Below are 25,398 nucleotides of genomic sequence, written 5' to 3'. Positions count from 1 at the left end.
TACCCTGAAATCAATACAAATGTTCCAATCCTGTCAAATGTGATTGTCCATAGTTGCTACAAACATCAGCCATTGTCATAAACATTATGAGGTTCACAGCACTAATGTCATACCCATGCTGCATATGTCAGGGTCCACCCTGTGCCTGGGTCACAATAGATCCAATGACACCATGCAACATCCCAAATGTCATACTGCTCAAACAACCGCATTGAGGGGGAGGGCATATGTAACTGGCTTTTGAAATACAACTGCACTGTCAGAGGAGGAACTGGAACACTGCTAGGACCATTAGTGCAATCCAATGTAGCACACTTTTCCCAACATCAGCAGTGCACACTACCAATGCTGACACCCGTATCGTGCCATGTCAATGCAATACATACTATATGCTAGGTCTCAGCAACATATAGGTGGATGTGAAATATCAGAGACTGGGTCAGTTCCAGAATGTTAAGTGTGGTGCAAGTGCCATCAGAACACCCACAGCCAGTGAAACGCCTCACCATGAGAATGGAAGTAGACGGAGGGTTGAGTAGGACAAGAAGGTGGCACTTCACAATTTGGCCAGAACCAACTCCTAGAGGATGTGATGCTGACAAGTCCCCAAACTGACCACAATGCATGTGACATGCAGGTGGGGCATAGGCCTGGGAGGATAGTAATAAGAAAGACAGGAACAATGAACTGGAGCCAAGATCACAATGTGCAACTAATAGAAAAGCAGGCACGTCACATTACAAATCCCACAACACAGACGCACTAATTGTACCATATCTCATTGCAGAGGACAATGGCTCTCCTACGGATATGCCTGTCCTGGACTTCCCTGATGACATGGTTGACGAGCTGACAAACATCAGTCAGCAGACCCTCCAAGATGTCCTTGGGACCCTCCAGACCCCACCTTCAGTCACAAGGAGGAGCACAGAAGTAGCAGTCATCACAGAGGACCCACCCACCACCCCAATTGTACGACCTGCCAGCTCCAACCCAGCTGAGGACTCTGAGGACACTGGCACCAGCTTTGAGAGAACTGTAGTTGGAGTACAGCGGGAGCTGGCCAAGGAGGTGCGGGTGGGGATGCAAAATATGGCAGCCACCTTAGAGGGGGTGCGTTTGTGCATGATGTCAACTGCAGAACAGGCAGCAGCCATGCAAGGGCGAACATCAATCTTGCAGGAACTCGAAAAAAGGTTGAAGAAAATCAGTACAGCTGTAATAGAGTTGAGAAAACACCTACAACAACAATCCTGTCAACGTGTGCACAAATGCAATATTGACCCCCTCAGGGCCGACCTGGCTGCCCACCACAGTGATGTGGCTGCTATACTTAAGAACCAGCAGCTCCTCCTTGCTGCAGTACTGCCCTTAATAGCCCCACAGTTGGCAGCTACCGGGATGTCTGACTCCACGTCTTCAAACACTGAGGTGTGTGTTGCCCCTTTACAACCACCACCACCAAGGGCAGAGGAGACTACACACACATCAGAAGATGGAGACGTGGAACAGATCACCTTCACCCATAAGAGGACCCGATGACACTAGTCCCTGCCACATGGCCACCTATAACTAAAGTCTTGTGCTTTGTAACATGCCAGTCTTGCAACAACTGCACTCAAGCACTTTTCTTCAGCCCACTGTTTATCGTCACCCTGCCCTGTGATTGGCTCTCACTAACTCATTGGCAAATCCTGTCCCTCTGCACTGTCTGACACTTCACCCCAGCATGTCGAATGACATGTCCTTTTGCACTTGTGTAGGATCACAATGGAAGGTGTCACACTAATGGACTCACAATCATGGACAATGTACATATAGCACTACAGCACTTTCAAATAAATAGCACTTACACAACAACTTTGTCTGTGTGTAATGTGACATATCAACCGTGATGGCCATCAGTGATGTGTACCTCAGGTCAATGATTATAGATTGTCAATACAACTGTCCAGAAAGAATGTTGGCTGATAACTATGCACTGTGGTCTGGATTGTACCATCATCTGCCCTTCCTGAGGGTTAATTCTGAGGAAAATAGAAACTGTACACAATAATGCTGTGTTGGACAGAATAACGCTTGCTCAAGGGATGTCTAAGCCAAACATTATTGTATTCAACTTTTTCTTCAAGCCAAAACTTATGAATGTGACATTTGACCCAAATTTTACCTAACACACACCATACTGCATGAATGGATGTGTATGAGTGAATGTACAAATATGTAACCTGGCTGAACATTGTAACAAATGATAGGTGTGAGTTATGTATACCACACTACATAAAAGCATACTACCACTCACCGTGTAAGGCTTCGCTTGGACATCAGGCTGCAAACAGACTTCACACAGTGTCCTTGTGAGAGAACAGGCTGATTGCAGAGGCTCCCTAACTTTTTACCCCCATTTTCCACTTTTTGCTGGTGTTTTCCTGACTCTGATGGCGGCCTGGGTACTGCTAACCAGTCCCGGGCCTGTGCTCTGTGTAAAATCAGTATGCAAATTAGGCTAACTATAATTGGCAAAGTTAACCTACCTATAAGTTCCTAGTATATGGTAGGGCATGGAGGTTTAGGGACCCCAGCATAGTTAGTGCACCCATAGGTGAACTGCTGAGGAGCCCAGTGTCATTTTAAAGGCAGGTCTGCCTTGCTGGCTGCTTTTAAATTAAAGTTATATGCAAATTCGACTTTAGAATTAAAAGTAGTTGCAAAGTCTTAAACTACCTTATTTTTACATATAAGTCACCCCTAAGGTGTGCCCTATGTGCCCCTAGGGCTGAGTGCCATGTAACTATAAGCAGGGACCTTATACAAATAGTTTTATAAGCCCTGGTGAGGTAAAAACAGCCAAATTTGTTTTTCCCTCATTGTAGTGAATGGCCTTCATAGGCTAGAATGGGGAGACTTTATTTTTAATTTTAAAGTCCCCTTTAGTGACAGATACAAAGAGTTTGGTATCAAGTTAATTGTTAAAATAAATCCCACAACTTCCAGTTGTTGGATTTAATATAACTTGTTCAGGTAAAGAGTTTTAAACTTTACCTGAAAAGTTGTCAACTTCAGCCCTGCATTGTTTTCGCTGCTGTGCTCTGATTGGCCAGCCTCTGACAGCCTGACCAGGCTGACTTGATGAGGTGTGGAGTGGCCTGGCTTCACACAAAGAGATGTGCCTGTGGGAAGGGATCTCCCTTCAACAGATGTGAGGCAGGAAGGGGGAGGGCTGCCAAACTGGTCTTCAAAGGCAGAGAAGGACATTTGGAGCAACCCAGCAACACGGCCACATCCTGCAACCCCAGACTTCTAGGTGCCCCCTTGGTTAGATTAGGAGAGGGCAGGAGAGGGGTGTGTTTATGATTTGTAGCCACACCAGTGGGTGGGTTCAGCCAGATGTAACCTCCAAAACTCACGTTCAGCCATGATAGATTTTTGAGGAATGTTGCCTCCTGGGATTGATTTTTGGCACACTTCCCAGGAAGTGGTCATCACAGGGGGGAGGACCCTGCCCCTGATTGGAGAACCAGGACCTCCCTGTTATTCACCCAAGAGCAAGGATAAAACTGGCAGACCTGCACCCACACCTCAGATCCCCATCAGATTCCAACAAGGAAGAACCAAAGGAGAAGAAGGACTGCCCTGCTGGACCCCTGGCCTGCACCTGGACCCTGCACTCTGAAGGACTGCACCAGCTGCACACTTGGGCTTCACCACAAAAAAGACTTTGCCTGGCTTCAACTGGTTCAAGGAGGGACTCCCTGTTTGCTACAGGTGAAAAATTACTAACCAGAGTCCCCTGCACCAACTCCTGAAGAACTCAACCAACTGACCACTGTCCAGTGGCCAAAAGGAGTTTGCACCAGGTGCATTCTGGGAGTTGTAGTCCACACCCCCAAGGATCATCTCAGAGCTTCTGGAACCTTTGGGGTGAGCTGTGGACCCCAAAAGAACCTTAAAGGAACATCTGGGAGAAGATCCAGAAGTTTGGAGAAGTTTGGAGAACTTTTGGAAAAAGCTCCATAGAGGGACCGACCCGCCGCGGCAACTCTAGCCGGCTTGCCTCAACCGTGACCCGGCCTGATTTGCAGGTTCGCCCCAGTGAAGAAAATCTCCAAAAAAGAGACTAAGGGGGTCATTACAACCTCAGCAGTCTTTTAACAAGACCGCTGAGGGACCGCCATGCGGAAGACCGCCAGTAGTGGTGGTTTGCCGCTCGGTGTATTATGACCGTTGGCTGCCCTCCATCGATTTTCCGACAGTGAGCCGCCAACAGCCATACTTGTGGGCGGCGGAGAAGTGGAGGTTGCTCCACCTCCACCGCCACGCCAACAGAACACCACCCAGCTAATCACGTCCTGTGATTCTGCGCGGCGGTGTTCTGTTGGCGTGTGGTGTCGGCGGAGCTGCCCCCATGGCTCCCGTCCCCTCCCGGCAGATCGACGGAACAGGTAAGTCGATCGTCCGTTAGGGGAGGGGGTGGGGGGTGTTGTGTGTTGTGTGGGTGCATGGATGTGTGCGTCTGTGTATGTAGGGGGGTGTGTGAGTGCGTGTATGCTTGCGGGGGTGTTGCATGTTTTGGGAATGAGTGTGTGTATGTCTTTGGGTATGTCTGTATGGATGTGTGCGTGTATGTTTGAATGTGGCTGTACGTGTCTGACTGTGTGTGTGGATGTTGGCATCTATGTCGGTGTGTGCGCGTGTATGTGTGGTGGTGGTGCCTGCGTGCGTGTCGGGTGTGTATGTGTAAGGTAATGTCAGGGGTCAGGGTGGGGAGGGGGGCCCTGCCACCTTTGGGGGGTGGCAGGGGTGGTGGGGGGTGTAGGGGAGGGAGTCGGGGTGGGGTGTGGGGAAGACCCCTATCAGTGCCAGGGAAGGAATTCCCTGGCACTGATAGTGCTTACCGCCATGGATTTCATGGCAGTTCCTACCGCTGGAAATCCACGGCGGTAAGCCGGGTCAAAATACCAGCGGCGGTATTGTGACGGCCGCCGGGCTGGAGACCCAGGTCTCCAGCCCAGCGGTCGTCTCCGCCCTGGCGGACGGAACGGAGAACCAGCGGATGACCATGGCGGTAACCGCCATGGTCATGATTCCTCAGAGTAAGACCGCCAGCCTGTTGGCGGTCTTACCGCCGGTTTAACACCGACCGCCAGGGTTGTAATGACCCCCTAAGTCCGAACGTAGAAAGTTGACCGGGACCTCCCAGCCAGCGTATCCGAGGAGGGCTCCAAGGATGTTGGATCAAGATCCAGGTTTACACCGGTCGAAGGATTTTCACCTCGAAAAAACGACTAAGTCCGAAGGTAAAAATCTCCACCGAAGGCTCCCGCGACGTGTATCCGGAGAAAAGTTCCAGGAGGTCGGATTGGACTGGCAGGTTCGTCCCGCTGAAGAAAATCTTCAGAAAAACGACTAAGTGCGAAGGTAAACTTTTGACCGAGGCCTCCGGCGGGCTGTAGCCGAGCCAGGGTCCATCGCGGTCGTCCTTAAACTTTGACTTTGCCCCGGTCGAGGTGCGATTGGTGCTTTTTTTGTTTCTAGGCACTAGAAAACAATAATCCTTTAAAAATTCATATCTCCGGTTCCCCTTATCCGATTTTCTTCGTTTTTGTGTCATTTTAAAGATATAAATATAATCTATTTTTATAACTTGGTTTTGGATTTTTAAACTGTTTCCTGTATTTTATTTAATTACTGTTTTGTGATATTTGAATGCTTTACACTCTGTCTCCTAAGTTAAGCCTTGACGCTTGTTGCCAAGCTACCAAGGGTTGAGCTGGGTTTAATTTACTGAGACCTAAGTGGAGGTTAGTGGCCTATTGCTAAGTGTAGGTACCTACCTGCCCTTACCAATAACCCATTTTTCAACAGTCCTCAATACCAATTCTGGTTGCAAAGTATGTGAGATTGAAAACATACATCAAAAGTTTACAACACTTTGGGATACATAGTAACCTTGAGTGATGGGTGCAATTGATGGCCGAATCTTAGCCAAGTAGCTTTGGTGTAGCTGCCAGTGTAACAGCTCAATTGGGATTTGGCTGCAGGATGGGACACAAAGGCTAATACTAAAGAGACACTGTTCACCCATGCCAAGGCCCTGATCCCCAAGCATGTGACGCATACTGTAAAGGGTTACCTAAATATTTATTTAACAGCAAAAACAGAAGCGAAAACCAGGGGGAACACCTTATCTAACCTAATCTATCCTAAATACACATTACCCACAACTGGCCCTAACTAACCTAAGCTAACCTTACTTATCACATTTAACTAAACACTCTAAACATCAACCCCTCACCCCCTTTATAAGACGGGACACATGGAGGACAATATATACTAACATAAACACATACTATCTTATACTATACAAATATATATTTTTTTGTATTTTTATGTTTTATATATATATTTTTTTTAAACACCAAAGCCCCAACATCATCAACACCCAACACACATAATAAAAAACAGATATTAAAAGTATCATACCCCCACCCCCAGCCACTACTATTAACTAAACTAACAGCCTATTCTAACCTAACACTAAGCCCCCTAAACCCACTAAGTAAAAGAGCAAGGAAAGAGGAGGGAAGGAAGGGAATCATGGCTGAGGGTAACGTGTTTATAAGTTCGCCCTCTGCAGTGTCTTCCTTATGGTACGCACCCTTCTATTCACTTGTGTCACCTCCTGCTGCAGCCTGTTCATTTTCCTCAACATACGGCCAATGTTTGGTTGCATCTGCTGAAAATCTGCTGGGTCAATGACTGCAGCAGGGGTGGTTTGGGTGCCAGTTGAAGATGTATGTCCCCTTGACAGTGCCATGCCTGTAGGAGGAGGTGCAGGTGGTGCTCTGCCAGGTCCTGGAGCAGTGGAGGTTGACGGTCCAGCACAGGTGCCTGCTATGGTTGGTGCCACCTGAGTGGTAATGGTGGTGCTGGTGGCTGTGTTGGACACCGAAGGGCCCCCAGGGACAAATGTCCTCCACACTCTGGAGGCTCTTTCATGGGGATAACGCCTTGCCATGTTGCAGAACCCAGACTCCACATCCAGAATGTGGCGGTAACGCATCGCCCTGCGCTGAAACTCCTGAATCTGGATGGGATGCATATTGGCAGCTGTTAAAAAAAATATAAAACCAAACATTAGGTACTTCATTGTGTGATATGGCTCCAGAAGTAAATCAGACAATACATCTAATGTAACAGAAACAGGCCATATCGTCATACAGATCACTGATTGTCCCTGAGGAAGTACATGCCAACGCAGCCTACACATGTCCTATCAAACAGCACAGCAATGCTCTAAAAGATGGGTAACAACATAAATGACCTATGCATCATTGTTCAGCCATTTGTCACGTAAAAAATGCTGCAAGTCCTCCACATGTCAGAGGCTGACTAATGGCTAACTTCTGGATGACAATCAAGAGCCACAAGATCTGTGAGTTGTAAATGGAATTGCCAGGATAGAATGCAGTTGCTAATCATGGGTGTGTATCCTAGTTTTGGACAAGTGACTCACAGATTTACATGTCTGTGTACTAAACTTGGATCATCAGTCCTAGGTACACATTTCATAACCCTACGCCTGTGCCTGAGGGGGGATGGACAAGCAACAAATACTTTCAAATATCAAGGACACCCAGGAAGCTTTGGACAGCTGTACATGGGTTTGGGCAGTCCACCACACCGAAGGAGGATATCCAACTAGGATACTCCCAAACCTTGGACAATCCCATCCACATTTATGTTTGGAAATGTAGACAATTGTCAACATCATTTCCTCCCAGTAACACATGACTTACAACAAGCAGATAGATGCAAACACACGTCTGGCCATGAGCTGCATCCACACCTAGGCTATTGGACTCAAGTGCCTCATACACGTAGCACAACAAGTGGAGCTACGTGCTGCTAGGAAGTCAAACATACAGTCAAACATGTTCATTAGTGAATAGGGACACTCAAGTCTGTGGGTAAGACTTTGGCATCCCTATTCTGTGAGAATCAGGGTCTGACTTGCTGACTAAATCTCAAATATGGTCCTCTGCTACATTTTCTCAATATAAGTTTTATCCACAAAAGTGACCCTATTCACATGGCTGCCTACAGGGCTGCCCTACAATCCCAAAATATGACTAGATGCTAATGATTGCCCAACTCAAAGATGGAAAAAAAATGATACTCCACTCAAGGAACATATCCAATCATTGACCAGCGTATCATACCTTGCTATGTCTCTAACACACGGGAGTCAATCACACAACATCAGCAAACACAACACAGAACAGAAATATCAACACTTACTGGAAAGGTCTGGGACGCAAATCGAGCCACCTCTCCGATAGTGTAGGGGGCAGGTCCACCTGTAAAGCACGGAAAGGAGAAATGTGCTCAATGTCTGTGCACTGTACAACACTTCCAAATACAATTACTGTGTGTAAGATTAAATCAGAAAGTCAAGCCTCTCAGACATGACGATACTGCATCCAACATACCACTGCAAACATGTACAGACCCGGGCAATCCAGTGAGTGTTACAGACATATCTGCACACATGCAGTGGCCCTAACTATCATGTGGTGGCAAACATGCTCCATCATTTGTTTGCAGACTCATTTATGGAGAGTATTCCTCTCATCATGTATATCCATGAGAGACATGCAAATCCACTTTCCTGGAGGACTGCAATACCAGTCACCCACTTTTTGTGACTAAGACCAATGTAAAACACACAGGTACAATGTACAGAGGGCCAGGTATAGTTGTTACCCCTCAATTTGTATCATTTGCTTTGTTTTATGTTGCATAGCTATGGTAACTTGCACCAAACATTTTGATATGAACCCGTGTGCATTACTTTTGGCATCCATCCCTAATTTAATTGTGGCACAACAAAGTCCAAATATCAGTTTAAGATGTTACCTGAGGTCAGCTATAACATGTTACGTATGTGTCAGAATCCAGTTCAGACATGTATCAGAAATAGAGGGACACATTATTTCTTGAAAATATCTAGATTCAAAACATGTCTTTCCTGGTACACTCACAGACCATGCATAAAACATATGTTAGAGCCACATTTGCATCATCTATTGATGTGAAGGCAGCAGTAATTTACAGGCTCCTGTTGTGTTTTGTAAGTTAGTGCAGCTGTTGCATCAACAAATGACGGTAATGTGTAGGAATTATTGTATAGCCCATGGCAACTGTATGTTTAACTTGCATTCCACATGTCCAAAAACATTGCATGCAGCATATGAACAAATCTGCTACTGTCACTACAGAGTATTTAAATGTGCACATTACTCTGACTTGTACTCACCAATAAGCCACCAATCACAATTTCCAGGTGGTCCAGCAGGTCTTGCTCCCTGGCAACCAGGTCAGCCTAATGGTGCTTCAGCTGGTGGTAGTTGCGCGGTGGGTTGTAGAATCTTTGGAGATGGTACAGGACCTTGGCCCACCGGAGCCTCCTTGCCTCTGTGTGATACCCCTGTATCACACGGCCACCTGCTTCAATCATTAATGGTAGGAAGAGGCACACCAGCCAAATAAATCCCCCCAGGTCCTCCTCTCCCATCCTACTAAGACGAGGCCTACCCAACATGCTTGCAAAAAATAGGTAATAAAGGGGTACAGAGGAAAATGAAGGGAAAGTAGGAGAGGGCCATGAAAACAAATTAACACTAAAACAGCCCAACTACCCCCAAACTAACACTACCCACAACAGACTCCCAACAGTACAAAGAAAAATGTATACACCAGAAATGACAAAAATACACTTACACAGGATACCACAGACATTTAGGAAACACCAAAAGACAATTTAAAGACCACACAGGAGACAAATTCACAAAATGCACAGAGAGGCAAGTCAAAACACAGCCACACAGTCAGGAAATATCACAGACTGCTAAGTGAAAGTGAAAGTACACTCACTGTACCAATTCTGTAAACCGGATATCCTATTACATCACTTCCTGCCTCAAATGCGGTGCGTTTTTATTTGTATGCGTCAAAATATTATAACGCTTACAGTCTGTGCGTAATTTGTTTTACGCACATGCTTAGAAATTACCCTGCATCCACATTTTCTATTACTTTTCATAGTTAACCAATTTCATGGGGTACAGTGTGGGAATTACAATTCAGTGCCAATGGATGCATCATGGCAGTGAGTGTTATTTTCCGATGCATATGTGTCATTTTTTGACGCATGTGCACCTTTTTTGATGCGTAGGCATAAACATTTCTGTCTTTGACTGGGTTTGGGTCATTTCTCATTTTTAATAGTACATGACAGGTGTGACAATACAGAGATAGGCTGTTTTCACCTACATTGTACATTCCGGTGTATGGGCACATGTGACATATCATACTACTGCGGACCATGATCCTCTAGTTATTGTACCGGATTTGCACTCTTCACTGACGCAATAGATGGCCAAACGTGTGGAACACAAATAGGTATTAACCAGTTTGGGCATGTTTTGCATGAATAGAGGATAGCAAGGCTACGCAACTCAATACAGTAACTCAATGCCTGTGTGTCAATTTGTGTGAATTGGCTCTTAGTAATGTAGTTGTTAATCAGGAACAAAAATGAATAAGGAAAATACACAGTGAGCAGACTGAGACTGGTCAAAGCTGGAACAACACTGTGGAAAATGAAAACTTTATTTGTCTTGTGTGTTGGAACGTAACACAATAACCCAAGGCCTGTGATACACAAGTTATTTTTACGACAATGCATAACAGTGTTATAGATATAATGACAGTTTTTATGGTATGCCGTTCCAGGTAGCTGCAAGGGCGGTGCATGTTCAAATGGCTGGTCTGTATGGAGGTGCTCACAGGTGTGTGCAGCTTCAGTCTCTCACAAGTCCTGTAGGTGAGAATCAAGTTCAAAGGCCCAACAGTGCCTTTCACATGGGAAGCAATGTACAGGTGATTACAGGTCCTACAGACTACAAGGCAGTGCATTATTCAACCAGAAGTACATGCAGACAGAAGAACAATGACTATGCATACCATACTAAAGAAGGAAGCACACTGGATTCAGAATGTGAGTCTGGGTGTGTGTAGATGAGGGATTATCTTGGGACAAATATTCAATTTCCAGGGCACTCTGAAGAAGGGTGGGGTGAGACAGGGAACATGGCAGCAACAGGACGTATGACCTGGGATGGCATGTGCAGGGGATGTCTTGTGAGCAATGCTAGTCATACCTGGGGCACTTGTGCTATCCATTTGCTGCTTATATGGAATTCTTGTCACACATACTCCTTGCAAAGATAGCTGATGTAACACTTACTGATGTCAAGGGTCTGGTCATATCTTCTTGTTAACAGTGCAATAGCACATCCACTGTCTCATGTATGAGTTATTTTTTGTCCATATTGAATGATGGTGTCTTAGTTGTGTGCCATATGTTGCAATGAACCATGTTGCCAACATGTATGTGTGAAATAGCTGTGCTCCTCTGATATTGACCTTCAAATGTGAAATGGACAGGGTATATGCCATTTGCAGTGTGTATGAAGTTGGGTGTACATTCATACCCATCAAATATGATATGGATTTTTCTGTATCCTAATCTGTATTTCTGCAATGCTCAATGAGGCTACACTCTGATTATGATTCTTAGGGATAATGTTATGCAAGAATTATTCACCAGACCATGATATAGTGAATAGAATAGGTGTTTATTGACCTATTGTAAGACAGTGGTGATGGTGAGTAGAGTTACAAGAAATTTTGGACAATATGTTGTCGCCGACGTAATCCTGCAGCTGTGTTTGGATGGTCCCCCTCATGTTGATGGACAGCATCCTCCTCTTCCTCCTCTTCAGGCATTTGTGGGTCGGGTTCATATAGGGGAATGATCCTCCTTACACATATGTTGTGCAGGATGGCACAGGTCAAAATGATTTTGCACACCATTTCAGGTGAGTATAGGAGGCTGCCTCCGGTGATGTCGAGGCACCGGAATCTTGACTTCAGGATGCCAAAGGTCCTCTCGACTACGGTGCGTGTCCTCCGATGTGCCTCATTATAGGCACGCTCTGATGCTGTGCTTGGGTTGGCAAATGGGGTCATGACCATGGCTGGATCTCATACCCCTGATCAGCTGAAGGAGAAAATGAGTGAGAAAATGTTGATGTTGCTTGCACCATGATTCTCACTTTGCATGGCAGTAGTTTTTTGTGTTGTCTGTGACTCATCGGTGTTTGTGTTATTGTGTGGAATCGTAGGCTTCTAGGATGTACCAACAGCATTGGGTTGTTTCCTTATTTGAAATGGTGTTTGGCTGATTGACCGGATGTCAGTGGTATTTTTGTAGAGTTGCAGTACATTATGTACTCCCTTGCATTATGTCACGTGAAAGAGGTGTCCATGTGTCTTAACTGGGTTTGACATGATACTTCCATACACAAAATCCATTCCACAGTGGTGGTAACACGGTTGCATCTATATGGCCTGAACATCCCATCCAATTTAACTTATACACTAGAATTAGTTGACAATTGACTATGCACAAATATCCCATGTGTGACAAATTCTATGCAGACCTATTTCTCTGCCCTTGCCAAGTCGACTCAGGTTCAAACTTGTACCTATACTACTGAACATGTTCTAGTTCAGCTGGCTAATTGGTTGTGAGGTTGTCATTTTGAGTGTTAGAAGGTCCATATGCCTGTACATCTGTTGTGTGTGTGTGAAATTGTCTCAATCCGTATGTGTAGCAATGTGCACTTTCAACATTGTCACATCAATATGTGTTCTTAGCACAGTCCACTTGCTTATTGGTAGTGGGCAATGTGAGAGCAGGAGCCATGTGAGATATTGGTACAGCCTCAATGATCCCATGTCACCTTCATTGTAGTCATTATCATGCTATGTGTGTCATGGTGTATGACCTGCAGCAAAACACATTACACAACCCTTACACAGTACTTATTGGTTGGAAGGGTGTTTGATTGAGTGTTATTGATGTGATATTGAAAGATTAATCTTCAAAGTTGTACTGCCAGTTAAGGCCATGTCATTGTCATTGTGTTGTTTTAAATTGTTCCCTTGTGTCTGTGAAGTGGCATCTTTTATTTGGATCTGTCATTTGTCCAAAGGTGTGTATCCAAATGGGTGAGGATATCAAACATGCCTAGCGGTGTCACAACCTCAGTGTGTTCCTGGCCATGTGTCAATGTAGTGGTGTATGTGTTGTTTGTCCTAGAGGGTTGTTGTGCAGTGTGTATATAAGTAGGTTTCTGTACTTACCAACAAGTAGGCCAATTCCACGTAGTCCATCCTGGAAGTGTTGATTGATGGTGCAGTGGCGGAAGATGAATAAATCATGTACCCCAGGATACTTTGCCACGATGTTGATCAATCCCCGGTGATCGACAATGGCCTGCACATTGATGGAGTGTGTGTGCTTCCTGTTGCGGTATAGATGTTCAGTTGCAGCAGGTGGCTCAAGGTGTACATGTGTGCAGTCAATGGCACCAAGCATGTATGGGAAGCCGTTGATTTGGTAGAAACCCTGTTTGGTCTCCTGCTGCTTCTGCTGTGTTTTGGGGAAGCTGATATGGTGGGGTGTGAGGGACATGATGGCATCCAGTACTTTAGATAGGAAGGCAGAGAATGAGGGCTGTGAGATCCTGGCAACCAGGGCACCAGTGGTTTGAAAGGAGCCACTTGCCAACATGTGGAGTGCAGCTAGCAGCTTGGTTTCTGGTGGAATTGTGTGGGGTGTCTGCAAACTGGGTGCCAACTGGGGCTCAATGTTGCGCAGAAGCTGCTGAATGGCTTGCCAGTTGAACCTGTACCTCTGGATGATGTCTTGTTGCCGGAGTCCCAGAAGGGTTGTCCTGGTGCGGAATATTCTCTCCTGCCTTCTGCGTTGCCTTTGGGGTCCCTGCCGGTGTTGTAGAAGCTGCTGTTGTTGGTCCTGTGCTCTGCATCGGCTTGCATGCTGGATAAATAGCACCTCCATGTCTTCCTTTTGGAGCTCTGCTTTTGCTTGTGTGTGTTTTACTTAAGTATTGGTGTGTTTGCCCCATTTTAACACCTGCCCTGACCGAGGCGTTATTTTTTTACTCAAATCCAGCTGTGCGTCATTTTCCAACTCCGCCTCCTGGCCGTGCGGGATTTTTGCACGGTAGCATAACTATGGCGCACAGGTGTTTAAGTCATTTTTTGGATGGGAACGCCTACCTTGCATGTCATTAATGCAAGGCGGTTTCCCGCATCCAGAAAATGATGCACACGGCAGAATTTTGACGTTCGCGGGCTTGGGCGTCTAAGTATAAATATGGTGCACGGTTTGCGCCAAATGTGCGTAAAAAAATTGTACGCACATTCGGCGCAAACAGAGTATAAATATGAGCCTAAGTATCTTTACAGACAGGCAGTATGCATTTGGAGTAACAAATGATTTTAGCCAGTTGTGGGTGATAAGGGTATTTCTCACCTCCGCAGGCCAACAAATACAGCATGCATCATTTATTGCTGATCTTTCACAAGAATTGCTCCCACCCATAAAAGTTGCTATAGTCAAGTATGCAACTCATACGTCTGCCAAAGACTATGGCCCTCATTCCGATTTTGCCGGTTTTTGGGCAAGACCGCCATGCGAAATGCCGCCACCATACCACCAGTGGTGGCGGTACAGCGACAGCCGTATTACGAGTCACAAAGAACAAACTGCCTAAATACAGCCACAAAACAAACACCGTCAGGCCGTACGACGGTGAAATGCTGACTGATCTACTGCCGGCCCACCACACCGACTCTATTCCGACCACCCTATCACAAGTCATTTTTCAGCACAGTGGCACATGCATGGCAGTAAACCAACCACACCGCTGCAGTACAGAAATGCACTGCCAAAAGTATCCAACACCCCATTGGACAGTTTGAATACCCCATACCTAAAACACATACACACACCTGCTCATGGGACCATATAACACCCCCCACACACCAACAATCCCATGAGATTACCACAACCAGCCAGAGAGATATGAGCCATGAAGCACACCCCATACACAACAAACACCTGCACATTTTCCACACACTACCACCACAACCCACCAGCACTCAAATCCAAACACCCCCACACCACCAATCACCCTGCACTGCACCCTACCCAGACAGCACTCCCCCAAACATGGCATGTCAGAAGCACCCACAGTTCACACAAAATGAGTTGCGGGTCATGGTGGACGCGATCATTATAGTTGAGCTACAACTGATGGCAGTCCAGGTCCTGCAAATATCATTGACCAGGAAAACTGAGTTATGGCAGAGGATCGTCAACAGGGTCAATTCAGTCATCACTTATCCACGCATAAGGGAGGATATCAGGAAGAAGTGAAAGGACCTCAGGGGAAAAGTCTGTTCCATGCGTCCAGGCACAGGATTGTCCTGAACAAGACTGATGGTGGGCCCCCAACTCCTTGAATTAACATCCTGGGATGCGAAGGTCCTGGACATCATGCATCCAGAGGGATGCACTGGAATTGATGGAGGGCTTGATACTGGTAAGACAACAATATCCCCCTTCAGGTAACAACCACTCCTAACCAGCATGCCTACTCACCACCTACCAATCGCCTATCCACCCCATCCAACACCACTGCAATCCCCAATCACCCCACACCCCTCCCCTGCATACCACACTACCCCTCTCCCACCATACCCACCCACTCCTCCTCAATGCACGGATAATGATCACAACTCCCACAATGCATCAACCCCCCACACAGCTAAAATTCACTGTACCACTTCACAGTGGGACACCTACATGGACAACCATATAACAGATCACACCTACTGTTTGCTCCGACTGCCTCCTAACACATGGCAATGAGAGCAATGCCAACCAGTATCCACAACCCACCATGGCACATAGAAACCATGGCACAGTCCCCGTAACCAAATCAATGTCTGCAGTGCTGCAGCTGTCATTGCCATCACTGGGAAGCAGATTAAGCCACTGCATGCACCACACCATGAAAATGACAATTACACATCCACATACAAACTCTCCCTCTTTCCATCCACAGGTAACCCTGCCACTGCTACCCAGCAGAGGATGCCAGGGTCCGACAGCCATGCCCCTGATGAAGGCCCCAGTGGATGTTTGGGTGGGGATGAGTTGCCTGGGCCTACTAGTGCAACTGGACAGTCCACTCCCAGCATCCCCACCCATGGCACACCAGACTGCCCATCCCGTGTGGCAACAACACATCAGCCAGCCCCTCCTCCCCAAACCTGTGCCCAAGGTACCTCTCAATCAGAAGTGTGCCACACAGTACAGGGGCCAGAGTCAAGGGCACAAACCCCAGATAATAAAGGGCCTGGTGCCACTGGGAGTGGGCACACTGTGCCAGGGGCACAGGCACAGGGGGATAGTGGCTGTTGGAGGAGATTAGTGGCCCAACGGATGGGGCAGACACAGCTGGCTGCCCAGGAGGCCCTCACCCAAATCCTGGGTGCATACCACCAAACCCAAGATTCCATGGGCCAGATCCTCGCCACTGTGAAGGAGACCCAGAGGCTGCAGAGTGAATATCATTGAGAGGTTATGCAGAAGTGCAGACCCACAATATCACCATGGCCTCCATGGGAGGGGTGCTGCAGGAACCCACCACCATCCTGCGTGAGTCCATCTCCCACCAGCAGGCCCCTTCCACTAGCCACATCAGTTCTGAGTCCTCCACATCAACGGCAGCTAGTGGAATAGAGGCCCTGCCACAGGACACAGCACCTCTACCCCTGTAGCCGATGAGCCCTCACGCAAGCGAGGATGTCCAACCAGACATCCTGCCACAACTGTTGCCAAGACCACTCCCAGGAAGTGACCCACTCCTGAACAATTTCCGTTGTGTGTCACTGAGGCTCCCTGTTGACTGCCCACTGTCATGTCTCTGTAGTCCCATGGCCACCATACTGGACCCCGACTACCCACAGCTGCCCAAGTACTCTGATGAGCCCACCCTCTATGACCCCACTCATCACCCCTTGCACTTGTACATACCAAATAAACACCATTGACCACAATTACTGCCTACGTCTTTATTTTAATGTGCACGAAAGATACAGCCATTACGTGTGCAGTAGTTAACCCAATGTCCTGCCAGTGTATGTGTGCGTGACAGAGGGGGAACAAAATGTAGCAAGGATTACAGTGGAGCAGGCATTGGCTGTAGAAATGAACCAAGGGCGGCAACAGGTGAAGCAGGGACCAGAGTGCACCACAACCATGTCCTGAAAGTAGAACAAGACCGGGACATCATTCACTATAGGCATTACACATGGCAAATCAACACCCATGTACTGTAAGTACAGGAAGCCAAGGTTGAGATGGCAAGTCCAAAAAATATGGCCATGACAAACCCACATCCACAAGACACACCTCCCAAATGGTCCCTCCCTCACAGCTAACAGAGTCACACATTAGGCAGTTCACACTGCCACGAACAGTAATGTTGCACTGCCTCCCAATGTCGAATCCCAGTATAAGATGCAATACCGAGGATACCACAAAGTCTGCCACACATATTGCACTGGATCAGGCATTTCAGGGAACAATGGCCTTGCACAAAGATGTCACAAGTGCAGCAACACAGGATGTGAATAGCACGGACCTATGCATAATAACATTCCAGCTCATTCCACATGTAACACCCCCCCCCAAACCGCCCAGACAGATTTCCAATATCTCCAGTTATTACAGACAGCAGGTGGTAGCATGGCACAAGGCAGACAGTTTTTCTGGACATATACCATACATATGATACATACGTGTATCTCAGTGGAAGTATTGTCATATCAGCTCTGCTCTAGAGTCAGCTGCATCGTCCTCATCTTCCTCATCATCACTCTCCATGTCCCCTTCATCAGATACTGATACAGTTGCCACCTCCTCTGAATCCAGCAATGGGATGTGACGTTTCAGGGCCAGATTGTGTAGCATGCAGCAAGTAACAATAATCTGGCACACTTCCTGTGGTGTGTAGAGTAGGGCACCTCCGGAGATGTGTAGACACTGGAATCTGGCGTTCAGCAGGCCAATGGTCTGCTCAATCACCTGTACTATTTGTACTTGTACTATTATGGGCCTCATTGTACCTGTTTTAATCAGCTGTAGTCGGAGGCCTCACGGGTGTCAGTAGCCAGGGAAGGTTGGGTTAGCCAGAGTCACCTGTGTGCACAGAGGTAAGTGTCATGTCAGGACCAGGAGAGTGTAGTATAGGTTGTGAAGAGTGTTGAGAGCAGAGGGGCACACATATGCAAGTATACATACTGATGAGGCAGGCCCAGTCCCTCTGTAGTGGTGCCATCATGTGTGGAACGGTGCTGTTCCACAGAATGTAGGAGTCATGCACAGAGCCAGGGAACCTGGCTGTCACTTGTGTGATATATTGGTCAGCTAGACACACCATTTGCACATTGGTGGAATAAACATTTTTACAGTTCCTATACACTTATTCACTCCTCCAGTGTGGGACCAGGGCAATGTGGGTACCATCTATGGCCCTTTTCATATGAGGGACATGTGGCAGATTGTAGAAGGCAGCTTTCATAGTGGGCAAATCAGCAAATGTGGAAACCTGATGAAGCTGGCCATATGTTGTAGCAGGGCTCATGGGACGTCCTTCAGGATGTTGCTGAACATGGGCTGTGACATCCCTGCTGCCAAACCCACAGTCATCTGGAAGGACCCTTAAGCAAGGAAGTGGAGGACTAACAACAGCTGCACTAAAGGAGGGATAGCATCAGGATGACGAATGGCAGGCATTATTTCTGGCCCCAGCTGGGTCACCAGATCCCTGATGGTCTGACGGTTCAGATGATAGGTCTGTATGACGTGTCACTCTGCCAGGGTGGCAAGGTTGACTAGGGGCCTGTACAACAGAGCATTCATCATCCTCAACCTTCCACCTTAACTGCAAATGGGAGGGGGTAGAAATCATGATGTGCAGCATTGATTGTGTGGACGCATTTCAGCTGTGCACAGGTCAACAAATGTCACCCATGATGCACCTTAAATACCTTAAATGCACCCTGAATACACATTGCACATGAAAAATGGTACCCACCTGTCCTGCATGCACTGGACAGATTGGAGTGTGCTGATCCCGCCGGTGTAACACGTCATGACGGTAAGCGGTCTAAATTGCCATTCATCTCCTCATTGGTTATCATGGTTGCCTAAGGGAGAAAGGAGCCAATGGTGATCGCCACTAATATTAACGATGTCCGCGGCAGCTGTGTCTGCCGTTTCATGTGCTCATGTTCATTAGACTCCTGACAGTCAAGCATAGAAGACCTCCACTGCATGTGCTGCTGTGTTCTGACTCTTGTAGCCAAGATGTCACGTCCTGCAGGAGATAGGGCCCCAGCCTTCACCCAGGAGGAAATGGAGAAGCTTGTGGAGGGTGTCCTACCCTTGTTTGGACAGTTGTATAGGGCACCAGAGCAACAGGTGAGGCCAATGAGACTGTCCTGTTTTTGAGTGGTGCATAAAGGGATGGGGGTCTTAGGATGAGTCAGTGTAACTGGAGAATGGACATGGGTGAGGAGTCTGAGCCTATGTGGATTGATGACATGTGAGTGTGTTTGTGAGATGTGTTCTGTGCACTGCTGTCCCTGTGATGCCACTCCACATTAATTTGTCCTTTTGTCTGTGTCACCCATGCAGGTCAGTGCCCATCAGAAGAAGGGGATATGGCGTGCCATCGCCAAACAAGTCCGGACCCTGAGGGTCCATGCCCGGAGGAGCAGCCATTCAGAAAGAGGTAGGAGGACCCAAGACACTGGGCACGGAAGACCACGGAGGCCTAGCTGGGGATGTCCTACCAATGTGGGAGGGGTGCCCTTTGGACCCTGACCCCTGACGGCCCACACTTTGGTGGTGGCCTACCCTGAGGTGGATGGGCACTTGAGGGCAGCACAGCAGCCGTGACGGTGTGAGTACACACTCTCACTTACAATGTGTTGCCATTGTGGCTCTGGGAAGCTGTAGTATGGGTATTAGGTGGATTCATGTCCACTTTAGGTGTTAGGCAGCCCGGCAGGATTCACATCATGAATGTGTGGTCATGCACTCTGTGATTGGAGGTGTAGTTAGCACCAATGTCGTATCTGTGTTGTCAGCTACTACCAAAATGTGCTAGGCAGCACATGCCAACAAGATCATTATGTCTGTGGTGTCAGGCTATTGTAATCAGTTGATGCCAACCACTGTGCTGGGGTGACTGTTGAGTCCTCAATCTGCTGCCAGGTACTGTATGTGTAGTGAGGTAGGGTGGGCCAAGATGTCACTGTGCAATTTGACAATGGCCTAGTTGGCATGCCAGCTAGCCATGCAGGATTATGTTGGTTCTGTAGCTCGGCAACAGTGTCTCCACGGGCATGTGAAGAGTGCAGGTCCTGGGCAGGTGTGGCAGGTATGCCTCTCACCATGTATGCAATTGCATCTGTATCAGCATCAGTGATATACATGTGGATTGTCGTAACTGGCCAACTCACCTGAAAAGCAGGATGTCTGCAGGGACAATGGTAAGCCCCCGACCTCCTGGAACACCTCTCGGCACTTCCTGGTGGACACAGAAACCCTGGCAGGTGTCCCAAAAGGAAAGGGGAAGTGGAAGAGAAAGAGACAAAACACTGCCACGTCTTGCCAGTCCAGCCAGGCACCCTGTATCTTCGGGGGCAGGTCGTTGTTGACAGAGTGATAGTAGAGTTAGTGCACTCAACTTCCTTGAAACTGAATCTCTCTTTCTGATATGGGCACGGGAGCAGTAGAAGAACACCGGGATGCTCCAGCACTTTTTTGGGATACTAATAACTGTTGGCACAATTACTAACACTGCATTACCAAAAACCCAAACTGAGTACCATAACAATAAGTACTGTGACACTAGGGCTGGCTTCACAGAGATTCACTGTTGCACACTACAACTAGAGCTGTGGTTGCACTTATCATGCACAAGAAAGACAAACAAGGGCATTAATTATATCACATATAACTTTCCTGCATGCATAGGGTTAAACTAAAAGGAACAAAAACAATCCAAGAAATACAAATGTCCACTCTGGGTTCAAACAGTTAGGGTGGCACAGTTTGGTTTGGTTTGACTGCATGTGTGAAAAACCCTTCAAAAAGCAAATTCCTCAAACCTGAAACACAGGCATGAATGACACAATTTAAAATCCAAGAGTTATACTATTAGAGAAAGAAAAGTCATGTAAATGCGCTTTTAAAATAGCACTGTCACTTTTTGTAGTACTTGAGCTCTAGCAGATTTCCTGAACCACATTTAGGCAAGTAACTACAATCATAATGTAGAATGTTCAGAAATGCGTTTGTCTCTTCAAGATAAGCACTCTGCCAAAATACGAGGTTTGAAATACACCAGCTGTTCTAGGAAAGTGCGGCGCTCAAAGAACAAACTCCCTGGAGAATACTGGTCACTTAGCTGCAGTCTTTTCCGGAGTGCTGGAGGAATGCCTGGTGTCAGGTGGTACATGAACGAAGAAAATAATTGCCTCAAAAATCCTGAATACGAGGATGACAGCAGGGACTGGACTGCCAAGTCAGATGCTGAGATCAAGAAGCAAAACAAAGCCAAGCAGGGAGGCATGCTTCACTCTGCTATGTATAGCCAAACATGAAAGCAGTTGAGTTTCCAAATGTGGATGAGTCACCACACCCAATTAAAAGCACATGTCTACACTTGCTCACATTAGCAAACAAGCAGTGGTAAAACAAGCATTGATAAAACCAATTGTGTAACACAGCACATTATGTTTATTTAGAAACATGAAGGTTTAACCAAGAACAGAGATATGATTTAACCCTAATCCCTGGGGATGCTGACAGATAACGTAGGAGGCACCTTGGGGATTCCTGACATGGATTGCCGTGGATTCCCCCGTTGTGTTCCATTGTTGTAGCATGTGTAGCTAAGGGCATGGCGTGTCATAGCATGGCATCAGTAGATGTTGTAGTTACTCTGTGTGACTTTTATGCTGCCATTGACCGATTGCACCCTGTCTCTCTCTTTCCCACCTGCCCTCTCATCCTCTGTGTTTGTGTGCATCAGCATCATCTGAGGAAGGAAAAAGGGCACTACTGAGTGGGGATGCTTTAGTCCTCAGGACCCAGGAGGTTGATACCAGCGGAGTCTAGAGGACCAGGGGGACGGAGGGTGAGGGGAGTGCCACAGGGAAGACAGGGTTGATGACAGCACCTTCAGATTTCTCCTCTGATGATGCTCCCTGGGGGTGGCGGACCCATCTGGGACAATCCCAGCACCATCCTTGTCCACCACACTCCTTACCAGCCCTGCACTCCTCGTAGCTCTCTACCCAGTTGCCCGTGCCCACTCACCCAGGAGGGTGGGCATCTCCTTCCCCACAGGCACTTCTGCCCCTGCCCCAATCAGCTCTGCTGCCCTCAATGAGGAGGCTATTGACCTCCTGAGGTCCATCTCTGTGGGGCAGACAACCATTGTGAATGCCATACAGGGACTGTCATCCCAGATGCAGTAGACAAATGCTTCCCTGGAAGGCATTCAGGGTGCCCTGTCTGGCCTGCAGAGATTGTTTCAGGCTCTGACTTCCTCCTTGCTGGCAGCCAGTGTCCATTCTTCTACCATCCCCCCACTAGCTACCTGTTCCCAAACCCACATCTCTCTCCCCTCACCCATCCAAGGTGCACTAACTGACTCACATGCATCCACATCAACAGACACAGTACGCAAGGACAGACACAAGCACCACAAATGCACCACCCTCATGGACACACACAACATTCAGATGCAGACATGCCAACATTTACTCCCTTCACCGACTCCTCCACCACCTCCCCTATCACAGTCACGCCACTCACACCTGCAGTCAGCATCTCATCAGTCACAGATCCTGCCACATATGCCCTCACGTGCACCGTCACCACAATAACAGACCCCCATACATGCGCCCCATATACCACATGCGCACATACCATGACAATCAACACCCCCACATGCAGCACATCCACCCTACCTGCAGACACCACTCCAACATTCACTCACACACCCCCCTGCCATCTCCCTGCATCTCCTCCACCCCTCCACCCAGTACATTTTAATGCCCACATTCACCCACCCAACACTCACCCAGCACGTATATGGCACACACCCATGCACCTGCACCCAAGCACCTCCACGTACACACCTCTCATCCATACCCTCTGCCTCCTCTCCCAAATGTCCTTCCCACAACCTACCTTGTGCCACTAAGAAACATTTCCTGACAGAGTTCCCTGCTCCCCACCACTGGTCCAGTCCCTGTTACCCCCATGCGCCCTCCTATTGTTCTCAGACCCCAGCCTTCCACCTCCCAAGCCTCCACTGGTCGTTGCCATGCCCCTCCCCGCCCAAGACAGCCACCCCCAGCAAGATAGTTGCCCCTCCCACAGCCAAAGCCAAGCCCACTCACTCCACTTCTAGGGCCAGGCCCAAACCACCACCCTCCTGGCTAAACCACCACCATCTGGGGCAAGGCTAAGGACTCCCCCTCTAACCCAGCCCAGAGGACCCACCTCCAGGCCAAGCTCAAAGGTCCCACCCTCCAAGCCGAACCCCCCCCACCCTTGAGGTGCCTGCATGCCCCATTGATGCCCCTGCTCTGTGAAGGCCGGCACTTTGCAGTTAGGAGTCAAGTTGGGACCTCATTCTGTGCCCTGTGTTGTTGGGGCATAATGGACAATTTTGGACTGGCCCTTGGGCTTCATTGTTTTATTTTAAGTTATTCATTTTATCTGCACCACTGCCCGTTGGTGTTGATGGAGATAACCTTGTCCTGGCTTTCATTCCACATGTATGTGTCGTAGTTATGCGGTTTGGCGTGTGCGTGTGTGTATATGTGTTGGTATGGGTGTTTGTGTGTGTGGGCGTGGCTTGCTTTGTGTGTGTGTTATGTGTGTGTACCAATGTCCTTCCCTCCAGTGTTGCTAGGCTGGTATATTTACGGTTGGTGCTTTGGTCGGTGTCATTGGTCCTGAAAGTCAATGGCCAGCAGGAGCATTGGGAAGACTTGCAATTTGCGTGCCGTGGCGCCTACGGATGTGTCTGTGTTCCTGAAGGTGCGTGTTCCCATTTATGTTGTTTGTTTCCGCCATGCTTTTTGTGACGGTGAGACAGCTCCGGAAATCCTGGCAGTGTGCAGCCTGGTAATACGGACATGGAAAACAGCCCGACCGCCGGGCTGTAGATGTGTCCCACCCTCTGCGCTGATCCGTCCACACTGTCCGTTCAGAAGTAAATCTGGCTGTGTACTGCAGTTGCCTTCCCCAGACTTGTAATTTGGCAGTCTCCACCACCGGGACAGCCCTACCTCCACCTTCACCGCAGCTGCCCATTGACCGACATACTCATAATGAGGGCCTCTGTTTCCAGAGGAAAAGCATTTATTGATGGGGAGACCAAAAGAATAGCACTGACTTGGTGCGAACATGCAACGGTTCAGGGGACGTCCATTCCACAGGTAAAGCATGAGTGCATGTATTTTGATTCCAAATATATTCAACAACAAGCTTGAATGGAGGACCAGGAAGAATGGAGGAGGGGAAGATGTGCGCAATCTGAAGAGGGGATATGGACAGTTCCAAAGAGTAAGAGAAATTTGTCAGTGGTGATGCTCTCCTTGTAGCCCATCTTTTCTATGGTCCTTCACACGTGGGATGTGTTGGAATGATTCACTTGTTTTTCCCAATGTTGATACAGCACAAAATTTCACCAATATGCTGAACGATTGTGTAAGCAATTTACTGTTTGTGCCCATTACACTACGGGAAAGGGTGCACCAACTCCACAAGGCCACTTTCCACCACTGCATGGACCTTTTGAGAGTTTGCAAATTAAGTTAATCAAAATGTCTCCCACATACAAATACAAGTGTGTTTCGTCTATCGTTTGGATGTTTAGCAAATAGACTGAGGCATACCCAACTAAGATTTGTGATGCACAAACTGTTGCTAAATGCCTTTTGAAAGAAGTGACCCCATGTTTTGGGGTACTAGTCCCTTTGAGCTCATGTGATTCAGGGAGTATGCAGGGGGCTGGAGGTCACACAGAAACTGTAATGTGGATATCATCCACCAGCAGCGCGAGCTGCTGAGAGAAAGAATGGAGTGTTGAAGAATAAGATAGGGAATTTGTGCATCTACTGAACTTTACAGGATTGATGCAGTGCCATTAGCCCTGTTGGCAATGAAAGGCACTCCTGATAGAGTAACAAAACTTAGCCCACATGAGATTTTGTTTGGCTGCCTCATGAACATACCAGGCCACATGTCTACAGCTCCATTATCAGATGACTTACTGTTATAGTACTGCAAGAAGC

Source organism: Pleurodeles waltl, chromosome 12, assembly GCF_031143425.1.
Source record: "Pleurodeles waltl isolate 20211129_DDA chromosome 12, aPleWal1.hap1.20221129, whole genome shotgun sequence".
Lineage (NCBI taxonomy): Eukaryota > Metazoa > Chordata > Amphibia > Caudata > Salamandridae > Pleurodeles > Pleurodeles waltl.
This window is presented reverse-complemented; position numbering follows the sequence as displayed.